The sequence below is a fragment of the Daucus carota genome, chromosome 3, assembly GCF_001625215.2.
Source record: "Daucus carota subsp. sativus chromosome 3, DH1 v3.0, whole genome shotgun sequence".
Classification (NCBI taxonomy): Eukaryota; Viridiplantae; Streptophyta; class Magnoliopsida; order Apiales; family Apiaceae; genus Daucus; species Daucus carota.
This window is the reverse complement of record NC_030383.2, coordinates 37,292,733-37,306,779: the sequence shown is the minus strand read 5'-3', so window position 1 is coordinate 37,306,779 and position 14,047 is coordinate 37,292,733. Positions and strand designations below refer to the sequence as shown.

Below are 14,047 nucleotides of genomic sequence, written 5' to 3'. Positions count from 1 at the left end.
TGTAGCTTCATTTTCGGTTGTTTGAAATTGGAATCAACTTGTAGTTTCATTCTTGACTCGTTTGAGCCCGGAAACAACTTGCAGCTTTATTATTGACTAGATTGAAGTTTGAAATAACTTTTTTTTTTGCAAAATTAGTTGGAAACAACTTATAACTTCATTTCGGACTTGTTTGAAGTTGAAACCAACTTGTAGCTTCATTTTCGGTGGTTTGAAATTAGAATCAACTTGTAGTTTCAATCTTGACTCGTTTGAGCCCGGAAACAACTTGTAAATTCATTATTGACTAGATTGAAGTGGGAAACAACTTGTAGCTTCATTTTCGATTGTTTGAAATTGGAATCAACTTGTAGTTTCATTCTTGACTCGTTTGAGCCCGGAAACTTGTAGCTTCATTATTGACTAGATTGAAGTTGGAAACAACCATTTATTTTGCTAAATGAGTTGGAAACAACTAGTAGCTTCATTCCAGACTCGTTTGAAGTTAATACCAACTTGTAGCTTCATTTTCGGTTGTTTGAAATTGGAATCAACTTGTAGTTTCATTCTTGACTCGTTTGAGCCCGGAAACAACTTGTAGCTTCATTATTGACTATATTGAAGTTGGAAACAACTTGTAGCTTCATTCCATACTCGTTTGAAGTTGAAAACAACTTGTAGCTTCATTTTCGGTTGTTTGAAATTGGAATCAACTTGTAGTTTCATTCTTGGCTCATTTGAGCCCAGAAACAACTTGTAGCTTCATTATTGACTAGATTGAAGTTGGAAATAATTTTTAGCTTCATTCCGGACTCGTTTGAAGTTGAAAACAACTTGTAGCTTCATTCTGGACTCATGTGAAGTTGAAAACAACTTATAGCTTCATTTTCGGTTGTTTGATATTGGAATCAACTTGTAGTTTCATTCTGGACTCGTTTGAGCCTGGAAACAACTTGTAGCTTCACTATTGACTAGATTGAAGTTGGAAACAATTTTTAGCTTCATTCCGGACTCGTTTGAAGTTGAAAACAACTTGTAGCTTCATTTTCGGTTGTTTGAAATTGCAATTAACTTGTAGTTGCATTCTTGACTCGTTTGAGCCTGGAAACAACTTGTAGCTTCATTATTGACTAGATTGAAGTTGGAAACAATTTTTAGCTTCATTCCGGACTCGTTTGAAGTTGAAAACAACTTGTAGCTTCATTTTCGGTTGTTTGAAATTGGAATCAACTTGTAGTTTCATTCTTGACTCGTTTGAGCCTGGAAACAACTTGTAGCTTCATTATTGACTAGATTGAAATTGGAAATAATTTTAGCTTCATTCCGGACTCGTTTGAAGTTGAAAACAACTTGTAGCTTCATTTTCGGTTGTTTGAAATTGGAATCAACTTGTACTTTCATTCTTGACTCGTTTGAGACCGGAAACAACTTGTAGCTTTATTATTGACTAGATTGAAGTTGGAAATAACTTTTTTTTTTGCTAAATTAGTTGGAAACAACTTGTAACTTCATTTCAGACTTGTTTGAAGTTGAAACCAACTTGTAGCTTCATTTTCGATGGTTTGAAATTAGAATCAACTTGTAGTTTCAATCTTGACTCGTTTGAGCCTGGAAAGAACTTGTAGATTCATTATTGACTAGATTGAAGTGGGAAACAACTTGTAGCTTCATTTTCGGTTGTTTGAAATTAAAATCAACTTGTAGTTTCATTCTTGACTCGTTTGAGCCCGGAAACAACTTGTAGCTTCATTATTGACTAGATTGAAGTTGGAAACAACCATTTTTTTTGCTAAATGAGTTGGAAACAACTTGTAGCTTCATTCCGGACTCGTTTGAAGTTGAATCCAACTTATAGCTTCATTTTCGGTTGTTTGAAATTGGAATCAACTTGTAGTTTCATTCTTGACTCGTTTGAGCCTGTAAACAACTTGTAGCTTCATTATTGACTAGATTGAAGTTTGAAACAACTTTTTTTTGCTAAATGAGTTGGAAACAACTTGTAGCTTAATTCCGGACTCGTTTGAAGTTGAAACCAACTTGTAGCTTCATTTTCGGTTGTTTGAAATTGGAATCAACTTGTAGTTTCATTCTTGACTCGTTTGAGCCTGGAAACAACTTGTAGATTCATTATTGACTAGATTGAATTGGGAAACAACTTGTAGCTTCATTTTCGGTTGTTTGAAATTAAAATCAACTTGTAGTTTCATTCTTGACTCGTTTGAGCCCGGAAACAACTTGTAGCTTCATTATTGACTAGATTGAAGTTGGAAACAACCATTTTTTTTGCTAAATGAGTTGGAAACAACTTGTAGCTTCATTCCGGACTCGTTTGAAGTTGAAACCAACTTATAGCTTGATAAGTGGTATTTATACACACTTATAGGCCTTCATTTCCACTTAAATTGGTTGGTTGTACTTAAGTGTTTAGTGTCTTTTGATGTGTTTTTAGTGTTTTTCTGTGCAGGTCACGAGTTGAGGTGATGAAGTGATTTTCTATCATTTTAGGTTGTTTTTGGTGCATTATTTGCAAGAATAGAGAATTGTGGATTCATCACGACTTGGGATTTTGTGGGTACATCTTCTACAAACCCTCACGAGAACACACTCGTCCACTAGAGCTATCTAGGGGTTTAAAGGGCTTGTTGCATATGCTAAATGCAACCGTGATCACCTACGGAAGTGGTACTAGGAGCGAGGAAGGACATGCACGCGAGAACGAGCTGAAAACGAAGAAACAGGGCTGCCATGACAGACAGTAGCGCGCCCGCGCTAACTTCTAGCGCGCCCGCGCTACTTACTGCTGCCACTAGCGCGCCTGCGCTAGTTTAGCGCGGCCGCGCCCAGCAGAAGTTCCCTGGGCCGATTTTTGAAGCTTTCTGATGGATTTTCGCAGCGGTCGAGGCCCGGTTGACTTGGTCAATGTATTTTAATTTCTCGTGTGTAAAACCCTAGCCTCCAAGTAGTTTTAGTAGAGAACATTATCATAGTTTAATTTTGATCGAAGCACATTATCAGTTTGTATTGGATCGTTCTTCGCGAGGAAGTGACAGTTTCGAGCGAGATCGTGAACATCAATTCTGTAACGTGTGATCTTTATTATTAATTCAAGCATTTTTTATTCCATTTAATTCTTGTCTTTTATTTATTATGTTTTCACTAGAACCCATGATGTCGATTAGTTCGATTATGAACTAACCGCCTTCATGGGATTCTAATGAATTTATCGATGTAGTCTAGTAACGAATGTTAATTACTTGATTGTGTGACGTACGTTGATTTCTTTGCATGAGCCGTGCTTATTCTTCTTACGAGCGTAGCTAACTTCTAAGTTGTTTGTTAATTCTCTCTGAAGCGAGAGTGGATGATTGAATTTAGAACTATGCCATGTAAACATAGGATTATGTGAATGAAACATAATTTGTGGTAGACTTGAACTATTTTTATCACCCTGTGTAATCACGATAGACGACTTGTTATTAAACCTCTCTGCTTACACTACCGCTATAGAGATATAGGGTCTGAGCTTTGTTGGTGTCCATGAGATTTCTATCTTAATTGTGGATTTTGATTAGTATGGTATGTGTGCAACGAGAGTTGGCATGTATTACTTTCGTGTTGTCTGATTAGGATCAACAGTCGCATGTTAATCAGTAAATTCAATTCTAGATGAATTCGATAATGAAATTAGAATCCCATGTGTTTTCCCTATTCTGAATTTGATTAGTAATTTTAGCTATTAGTATAAAAGAAACCAATCCTTGTTAATTGTCTTGGCAGTGATAATTGATCATACATTGTTGCATAGGTGCGTATTCTTAATTCACCAGTCTCTGTGGGAACGAACAAATATATTACTTATGATCACGTGCGCTTGCGTGTAGATTTTTGCGAACAAGTTTTTGGCGCCGCTGCCGGGGACTCGGTGTTAATTAATTAGTTTATGTACTTGTCATCAGTGTGCATTAAAATTCACTGACTAGGATTCTATTCTCTTCTCACTTTTCTTCTTTTCTTTATTTCAGGTACTTGGGTCGCGTTTATGCAAACACGTTCTCAGACCCGTAAGAAAGCAATTGATTCATCTTCTACTTCTTCTTCTGATTCTGAAACAATGACAGAACCTGAAGCACAACCAGACAGTAAGGCATTGAAGGATTTCTCTATGCCAAAGATCGATGATATCCAATCAAGCATTGTCAGGCCTGCAATCGCAGCCAAAGCCTTTGAAATCAAACCAGGAACTATTCAAATGGTCCAGAACTCGGTACAGTATGGGGGTTCTCCTACTGAAGATCCCAATATGCATATACGAAATTTTATAGAGATCTGTGACACTTTCAAATTTAATGACGTCTCTGATGAAGCTGTGAAGCTAAGGCTTTTCCCATTTTCACTGAGAGATAAGGCTAAGGGATGGTTACATTCTTTACCATCTGGTTCGATTACTACATGGGAAGATCTAGCTCAGAAATTTCTCACTAAATTCTTCCCCATGGCAAAGACTGCTGCACTACGAAATGCTCTATCTCAATTCTCTCAACAATCAGGAGAAACATTCTGTGAAGCCTGGGAGCGATATAAGGAGATGCTAAGGAAGTGTCCCCATCATGGCATGCCGGATTGGATGCAAATAAATAGTTTCTATAATGGTCTTGGACCTCAATCCAGACCTATGCTTGATGCTGCTTCTGGAGGTGCGCTATGGGCTAAGAGTTATGAAGAAGCTTATGATCTTATTGAAATGATGGCTGCTAATGAATATCAGAACCCTACTCAAAGACTTACTCAAGGGAAGGTAGCCGGAATTCTTGATCTTGACACGTCTACAGCTATAGCAGCTCAACTTAAAGCTCTCACGATGAAAGTCGATTCTCTGGCTCACCAAGGAATTCAACAGCCAATCTCTATTTTCGAATTATGTGCTGGTACTCATGCTACTGATCAGTGTGCCATTTCTAGTGAATCAGCACAATTTGTGAGCAACTTTCAGAGAGGTCAACAGCCTGCTCCAGCTACTTATCATCTGAACAACCGAAATCATCCTAATTTCAGCTGGAGTAATAATCAGGGGTATAATCAACCTCAACAAGGATTTCAACAGGGACCTAAACAGTACAGTCAGGCTGGGACTTCACAACAGTATGCACCTAAACAGCCATATCACCCTCCGGGATTTCAGAATCATGGGCAATCAGCTAACGAAAGGTCTGACATGGAAGAACTAAGGCTCATGTACAAGAGTCAGGCAGTAACTTTAAAAGCTTTGGAGACACAAGTCGGTCAGTTAGCTAATGCTTTACTGAGCAGACCACAGGGGAATCTCCCTAGTGATACAGAGGTACCAGGTAAGAGGGACCCTAAAGAGCAAGTCCAATCCATTACGCTGAGATCTGGAAAAACTACAACAGGGCCTACCTCAACATTAGTACAAGATCAGGGTGATGAACCGCAAGAAATTCCAGCAGAACTTCCTTCAAACACAATTGGAATCAACCCTACTGTTGAAAAAGATAAGGCTATCCCTGCAGCTGCTCTGGTGTCAAAACCATTATATCCACCACCTCCATTTCCTAGGAGGTTAAAAAAACAGCAGCTGGATAAGCAATTTGGTAAATTCCTTGAAGTGTTCAAAAAGCTTCACATCAACATCCCGTTTGCTGAAGCACTCGAGCAAATGCCTAGCCATGCCAAGTTTATGAAGGGTATTCTTTCAAAAAAGCTAAAGCTCGAGGAGTTAGAGACAGTGGCTTTAATGGAGGAATGTAGTGCTGTGCTTCAACAGAAATTACCACCTAAGCTGAAAGACCCGGGAAGCTTTACTATCCCTTGCACTATTGGGAAGTTCTCTTTCGATAAGTGTCTGTGCGACTTGGGAGCTAGCATCAATCTGATGCCTCTATCTATCTTCACACAACTTGGCCTGCCAGAGCTGAAGCCGACAAACATGTCTTTACAACTAGCTGATCGTTCGATCACATATCCGAGAGGTATAATTGAAGATGTGCTAGTCAAGGTTGATAAATTAATATTTCCAGCCGACTTCGTGATTCTTGATTTTGAAGAAGACAAGAGAATTCCTATAATCTTGGGTAGACCCTTTTTAGCCACCGGGCAAACTTTGATCGATGTACAAAAAGGGGAACTTACAATGAGAATACAAGACCAGACGGTTACGTTCAACGTATTCAATGCAATGAAATTACCAACTGATGAGGAATCTTGTTTCAGTATGGATGTACTTGATTCTACGGCAGAAACCAATAGCCAGCGGATTTTACAGGATGATGTATTGGAAGCAATCCTTACCAATGATGAGGAATTGGACAGTGAAGAAGAATTGGAAGAAATCCATCATCTTAACTCATCACCTTGGCGAAGGAATTTTGAACCACCTGTCGAATCTCTTGGCTTGGAAGAATTAAAGGAAGATCACAAACCACTACAACCATCAGTGATCGAAGCACCTAAACTTGAACTTAAACCGCTACCGGATCACTTGAGGTATGCTTTTCTTGGTGAACGTTCTACTCTTCCTGTTATTATTGCAGCTAACTTGTCAGGTGAGGAAGAGGAAAAACTTTTGAGGGTGCTAAGGGAATTCAAAACAGCAATTGGGTGGACTATAGCTGATATCAAGGGAATCAGTCCATCATTTTGTCAACACAAAATTCTCATTGAAGAAGGAAGCAAACCTTCAGTGGAACAACAAAGAAGGTTAAATCCTATCATGAAGGAGGTTGTAAAGAAAGAGATTCTTAAATGGCTCGATGCAGGTATCATATATCCAATTTCAGATAGCTCATGGGTGAGCCCAGTACAATGTGTGCCTAAGAAAGGAGGCATGACAGTAGTAGCCAACGAAAAAGGGGAACTCATCTCAACTAGAACTGTCACTGGTTGGAGGATTTGCATGGACTACAGAAAGCTAAATAAAGCTACAAGAAAAGATCACTTCCCTCTGCCTTTTATTGATCAGATGCTTGACAGGTTGGCTGGCCATGAGTTCTATTGTCTGTTAGATGGGTATTCTGGCTATAATCAGATTGCTATTTCTCCGGAGGATCAAGAAAAGACAACCTTTACATGCCCTTATGGTACTTTCGCATTCCGAAGAGTACCTTTTGGCTTATGTGGTGCACCAGCCACTTTTCAAAGGTGCATGATGGCAATATTCTCAGAGATGATCGGCATCAATGTGGAGGTATTCATGGACGACTTTTCTGTATTTGGAACATCTTATGACGAATGCCTCACGAATCTTAGAATGGTTCTTAAGCGCTGTGTGGAAACTAATCTGATTCTCAATTGGGAAAAATGTCATTTCATGGTGCAAGAAGGAATCATATTGGGGCATAAGGTATCTGCCAAAGGACTAGAAGTCGATAAAGCGAAGGTGGAAACAATTAAAAATCTTCCTCCACCACTTTCAGTCAAAGGCATCCGAAGCTTCCTTGGTCATGCAGGTTTCTATCGGAGGTTCATCAAGGATTTCTCAAAAATTTCTAAACCTCTTTGCAATCTGTTAGAGAAAGACATTCCATTCAAATTTGATGAGGAGTGCTTGGAAGCATTTGAAATCTTGAAAAAGAAGTTGACATCAGCACCTATCATCACTGCACCTGATTGGAGTAAACCATTCGAATTAATGTGTGATGCCAGTGATTATGCTGTAGGAGCTGTACTGGGCCAGAGAACAAGTAATGTGTTTCATGTTATCTACTATGCCAGCAAAACATTAAATGATGCACAATTGAACTACACTACTACTGAAAAAGAACTTCTAGCTATTGTCTTTAGCTTTGAGAAGTTCAGGTCTTATCTTCTTGGAACAAAGGTAGTGGTATATACTGATCATGCAGCCATTCGGTATCTCATCTCAAAGAAGGATTCTAAACCAAGACTAATTCGCTGGGTTTTATTACTCCAAGAATTTGATGTGGAAATTAAAGATCGGAAGGGCACAGAAAATCAGGTAGCGGATCATTTATCCAGACTAGAAGATCACAGCAAACAAACTACCGACAACACTCTAATCAATGAATTCTTCCCAGACGAACAGTTGTTTGGAGTTGAGGCAGAAGAGCCATGGTTTGCTGACATTGTAAATTATCTGGTGAGTAAGGTCATTCCTCCAGAATTCTCTTATGCTCAACGCAAGAAATTCCTTCACGATGTAAAATGGTATATTTGGGATGAACCCTTTTTGTTTAAACAAGGAGTCGATCAAATTCTCAGACGGTGTATCCCTAATAATGAAGTTGAGGGAGTTTTGCGCGAGTGCCATTCCACTGGTTATGGAGGCCATTATAGCGGAGAGAAGACAGCAAAGAGGGTACTTCAAGCAGGTTTTTACTGGCCAACTCTGTTTAAAGATGCTCATCAGTTCGTGTTGGGTTGCGATCGTTGTCAGCGTACAGGTAATATTTCTAGGAGGAATGAAATGCCTCTTAAAATGCTTTTGGAAGTCGAAATATTTGATGTTTGGGGTATTGACTTTATGGGACCGTTCATTTCGTCTTGCAACAACCAGTATATTCTATTAGCAGTTGATTATGTGTCTAAATGGGTGGAGGTGAAAGCTTTACCTACAAATGATGCTAAGGTGGTCTTGCAATTTCTTCAAAAACAAATCTTTACCCGTTTCGGAGTCCCTAGAGTCATTATCAGTGATGAAGGCTCTCATTTTTGCAATCGGAAATTCACAACCTTGATGTCGAGATATAATATCAATCACCGGGTTGCTACTGCTTATCATCCTCAAACGAATGGTCAAGCTGAAGTGTCTAACAGAGAGATCAAACGCATATTAGAGAAGGTGGTTAACCCTTCTAGGAAAGACTGGTCCTTACGATTAGATGAGGCTGCTTGGGCTTATCGAACAGCTTATAAAACACCGTTGGGTACTTCTCCATTTCAGTTAGTGTTTGGGAAGGCTTGTCACTTACCAGTTGAGTTGGAACCTAAAGCTTATTGGGCATTAAAGAAGTTGAATTTCGACTTACAATTAGCTGGAGAGAAACGAATGATGCAACTCAATGAGTTAGAGGAGTTCCGTCTCCGTGCTTATGAAAATAACAAACTCTACAAAGAGAAGGTGAAAAGATTGCATGATCAGCGGTTGATACAAAAATCTTTTGTAGTAGGTCAATTGGTTCTATTGTATAACTCTCGGTTGAAGCTGTTTCCAGGGAAACTCAAGTCACGCTGGTCAGGGCCATTTACAGTCAAGACGGTATTTCCCCACGGTGCGGTAGAAATCTATGCAAACTCACCGGATGAATCATTTAAGGTTAATGGTCAAAGGTTGAAGCCTTACTTTGGCGGAAATGTGAATCGTGAGGTACAAACCACGATTCTTCAGTCGGAATCAGAATAATTCTGGACTTCACGTCGAGCTAACGACGTTAAACAAGCGCTTCGTGGGAGGCAACCCACGTATTGGAACCATTCTGTACCATTGTAAACCTCAAAAAACACAAAAATCGAGAAAATCAGCCTCCGGTGTCAGACACTAGCGCGCCCGCGCTAGTGTCCAGCGCGCCCGCGCTAAAGTGCACAGCACGCCCGCGCTACACTTAGCGCGGCCGCGCTACTGACTGCCGGGACTGGCGATTTTTCTCCCAAAAATATTTTCTTTTCGTTTTTAAAAGCCCACAATCCTAATTTTGCATGCCTAGCCCGAAATACATCCCATAAAACCCTAACTCAGCGCTCCAATCCTTATATAAACACAAAACCCATCTCCAAATCCCATTATAATTCTCTAAACCCTAATTATATATACACATCCATACACACAACTACCTCCAATTCTCTCAAACCCACTACACACAAATCTCTTGCAACTCTAAATCTCTACCAATGGCACCCAAAAGAGCCCGAAGATCACAAGGACCAAGCACCCAAGCCCCTACATCTAGCGATTCTTCCTCGATGGGTGAGGTTGAGTTCACTTCCGATGGTGCACGAACCGAATTTCAACGGCTTATGAATAAGTCGATAGTTAAGGAGAGAGGATTCTTACCCACGGCGGAAGATGGTGAGCTCTTGAACATGATTCAAGAACGGGGTTGGGAGTCCTTTTGCGAGGCTCCAGAGGCGGTTCCCTTGGCTATTATTCGAGAGTTTTATGCTAATGCCAAGGAGAATCGCGATGGATTCACGGTGGTGCGGGGAATCCGTGTTGATTATAGTGCGGAGGCGATCTGTAGAGTTATTGGGGGGCGTGCCAAGCGCCGTAATGAAGAAGATTGGGTTGTGGAGAGGATCGGGCGTGCCAAACGCCGGTTTGATGATGATCCGGTTGATCTTGAGCGGTTGGTGTATGATATGTGTGTGCCGGACACGACTTGGAAGATGACAGCACCTCCTTTGCCGGCACATGTTTCGTTTCCAGCAGCCGCGTTGAACCGGTATGCGAAGGCGTGGAACGCCTTCATCTGTGCTAACATCATGCCATCTTCACATGGGCATGAGGTGACAGTGGATAGAGCTATTCTGCTCTTTGGGATTGTCTCGGGCAAGTATATCGATCTGGGACATGTTATTCATCAGGGGATTCTGAGGTTCTTACAGGGAGGAACCACTGGTGCCATTCCATATGGCACAATTGTTACGAAGCTCTGTCGATCGAGTGGTGTGCGTTGGCCAGCCAACGAGCAATTACAGTTGCCGGCAACACCTATTGATCATTCGGCGATCAGTCGGATGACAGAGTGGGAAGGAGGAGTTCCCCACCCTCGAGGCCTAGGATACATATATGATGAGATGCCAGGGGGACGTCCAGCATTTGTGAGGAGGGAGCAGACTAGAGCTTCTGGAGCTGGTACTTCTCAGACGGAGAGGAGCTCCGAACCGATGGGAGATGTTCATTATCGCCGACTAGCGAGACGGATGGACACCATGCATGACATCCACCAGAGGTTTGCGTTTGACTTGACACAGGCTCTAGGTAGTGCTTTCCAGGCACAGGGGGTCACAGTTCAGTGGCCAGTATTCGGAGCGGGGATGCAGTATCCTCCACCTGATTCACCTCCAGCAGAGGAGGGGGAGGACTCGGACTCCGAGTAGGTATGTGGGTGCTCTAGCCTTTTTATCACTTTCAATGGGGACATTGAAAATTTTAAGTTTGGGGGTGGTAATCTAAGGAAGAGCATATATTATATTTTATTGCATGTGTTAGTTAGTTCATGTAGTTCACGTTTATTTTATTTTTCTCATGTTTTCTATGTTTTCTCATGTTTTTTTTTATTTTTATTTTTCTCATTTTTTTTATTTATTGTCGTAGTTAGTATCACGAGCATTTGCATGAATTATGAAGTTAAGCCAAGTTAATTGCCTATGATGAGTTATGTGCGTAGTTCTTGATTAGTAGTTTCAATTGCAATGCTAGGTTAGTGCTTGAAAATTGCTTGTGTTGGAAATTGTAATTCACATATGTTCTTGAGATAGGATTTAGACGAAATTCCATGAATTCTAGGATTGAATTGAACACCCTTCAGCTTAGGTCTGTAATTCTTTAGTTTGGGGGAACTGAGGAGTAGATATACCTTTCTAGGAAAAAAAAAAAAAAAAAAGAAAAAAAGAGAAAAAAAAAATAGTAGTAAATAAATTCACCAAAAAAATAAGTGGTAGAATTAACTAGGTTGAGCTCATTAGTACTCGAGTAATTAAGTCTGAGGGGACTTTGTGCCTAACAACCTAAAGCCTTCGTGGTTTGGGATTGTTGACCCAACGCTCGCTACATGGGTACTAGTGCATAAATCTTTAGGGATCTCAACCATTGCACGGTTAAATAAACCACTAGAATAGAGTGAAAAATTGGTGTGTGAAGTCTTGTGGTGTTCGTAACGCATTTACACTGCGAAGCGCTCTGACCTTTGTTCGGTGAAATCTACACGCAAGCGCACGTGATCACAAGTAATATATTAAGTTCGATCCCACAGAGACTGGTGAATTAAGAATACGCACCTATGCAACAATGTATGATCAATTTCCACTGCCAAGACAATTAACAAGGATTGGTTTCTTTTATACTAATAATTAAAATTACTAATCAAATTCAGAATAGGAAAACACATGGGATTCTAACTTCATTATCGAATTCATCTAGAATTGAAATTACTGATTAACATGCGACTGTTGATCCTAATCAGACAACACGAAAGTAATACATGCCAACTCTCGTTGCACACATATCATACCAATCAAAATCCGCAATTAAGACAGAATTCTCATGGACACCAACAAAGCTCAGACCCTATATCTCTATAGCGGTAGTGTAAGCAGAGAGGTTTAAATAACAAGTCATCTATCGTGATTACACAGGGTGATAAAAATAGTTCAAGTCTATCACAAATTATGCTTCATTCACATAATCCTATGTTTACATGGCATAGTTCTAAATTCAATCATCCACTCTCGCTTCAGAAAGAATTAACAAACAACTTAGAAGTTAGCTACGCTCCTAAGAAGAATAAGCACGGCTCATGCAAAGAAATCAACATACGTCACACAATCAAGTAATTAATATTCGTTACTAGACTACATCGATAAATCCATTAGAATCCCATGAAGGCGGTTAGTTCATAATCGAACTAATCGACATCATGGGTTCTAATGAAAACATGATAGATAAAAACAACAAGTAATTGGAATAAAAATGCTTGTATTAATAATAATAAGGATCACACGTTACAGATTTGATGTTCACGATCTTGCTCGAAACTGTCACTTCCTCGCAAAGAACGATCCAATACAACTGATAATGTGCTTGAATGATTAAACTCAAAACTATGATATTGTTCTCTACTAACTACGTTACTAGGCTAGGGTTTTACACACGAGAAATTAAAACACATTGACCAAGTCAACCGGGCCTCGACCGCTGCGAAAAATCCATCATAAAGCTTCAAATTCGGCCCAGGGGACTTCTGCAGAGCGCGGGCGCGCTAACTTAGCGCAGGCGCGCTAGTCACAGCAGTTAGTAGCGCGGGCGCGCTAACAAGTAGCGCGGGCGCGCTACTGTCTGCACTGGTGGCTCTGTTTCTTCGTTTCTCGCTCGTTCTCGCGTGCATGTCCTTCCTCGCTCCTAGTACCACTTCCGTAGGTGATCACGGTTGCATTTAGCATATGCAACAAGCCCTTTAAACCCCTAGATAGCTCTAGTGGACGAGTGTGCTCTCGTGAGGGTTTGTAGAAGATGTACCCACAAAATCCCAAGTCGTGAGGAATCCACAATTCTCTATTCTTGCAAATAATGCACCAAAACCAACCTAAAATGATAGAAAATCACTTCATCACCTCAACTCGTGACCTGCACAGAAAAACACTAAAAACACATTAAAAGACACTAAACACTTAAGTACAACCAACCAATTTAAGTGGAAATGAAGGCCTATAAGTGTGTATAAATACCACTTATCAAACCCCCAAACTTAAACTGATGCTTGTCCTCAAGCGTCAAAGACACTAACAATAATACAATGCAATGCATGAATGCAACTACGTGATGAATGAGTGAACTATGAAGTAATTGCCTTGCCAATTTTTAATACCTCAGATTGTGCTAATGTTCTCGACTTTCATCTCTCTCGCTACCAAGTCAATCACTCTTCTATTTACAAGTGTGGAGTGCCCGTGTGTGCAAGCATGCTCTTTTATTGAGACAAGACAAAAACTACTACTCCCACAGAATCCCCATCAAGAATTGTAAAAGTTTACAACTAACACCCCGTCACTCAAGTCCAACTAAAAGCCAAGGTCCCAAAGAATGTCCACACCCTTCTATTTTATTCACTAAATATATTTTTTCTATTGGTGATTAATTGCTCGGTCTAAGGTCAGAGCGCTTCGCAGTGTAAATGCGTTACGAACACCACAAGACTTCACACACCAATTATTCACTTTATTCTAGTGGTTTATTTAACTGTGCAATGGTTGAGATCCCTAAAGATTTATACACTAGTACCCATGTAGCGAGTGTTGGGTCAACAATCCCAAACCACGAGGGCTTTAGGTTGCTAGGCACAAAGTCCCCTCAGACTTAATTACTCGAGTACTAATGAGC

The 14,047-nt window shown here is 40.3% G+C and overlaps 1 non-coding gene across 1 annotated transcript; it reads right to left on the bottom strand.

Annotated features, from left to right (window-relative positions):
• Positions 1-4,486: 4,486 nt before the first annotated feature.
• LOC135151775 (small nucleolar RNA R71) lies at positions 4,487-4,593 on the bottom strand. The gene has a single exon (XR_010290694.1). It is a non-coding gene; the product is annotated as a small nucleolar RNA R71 (small nucleolar RNA).
• Positions 4,594-14,047: the final 9,454 nt, after the last annotated feature.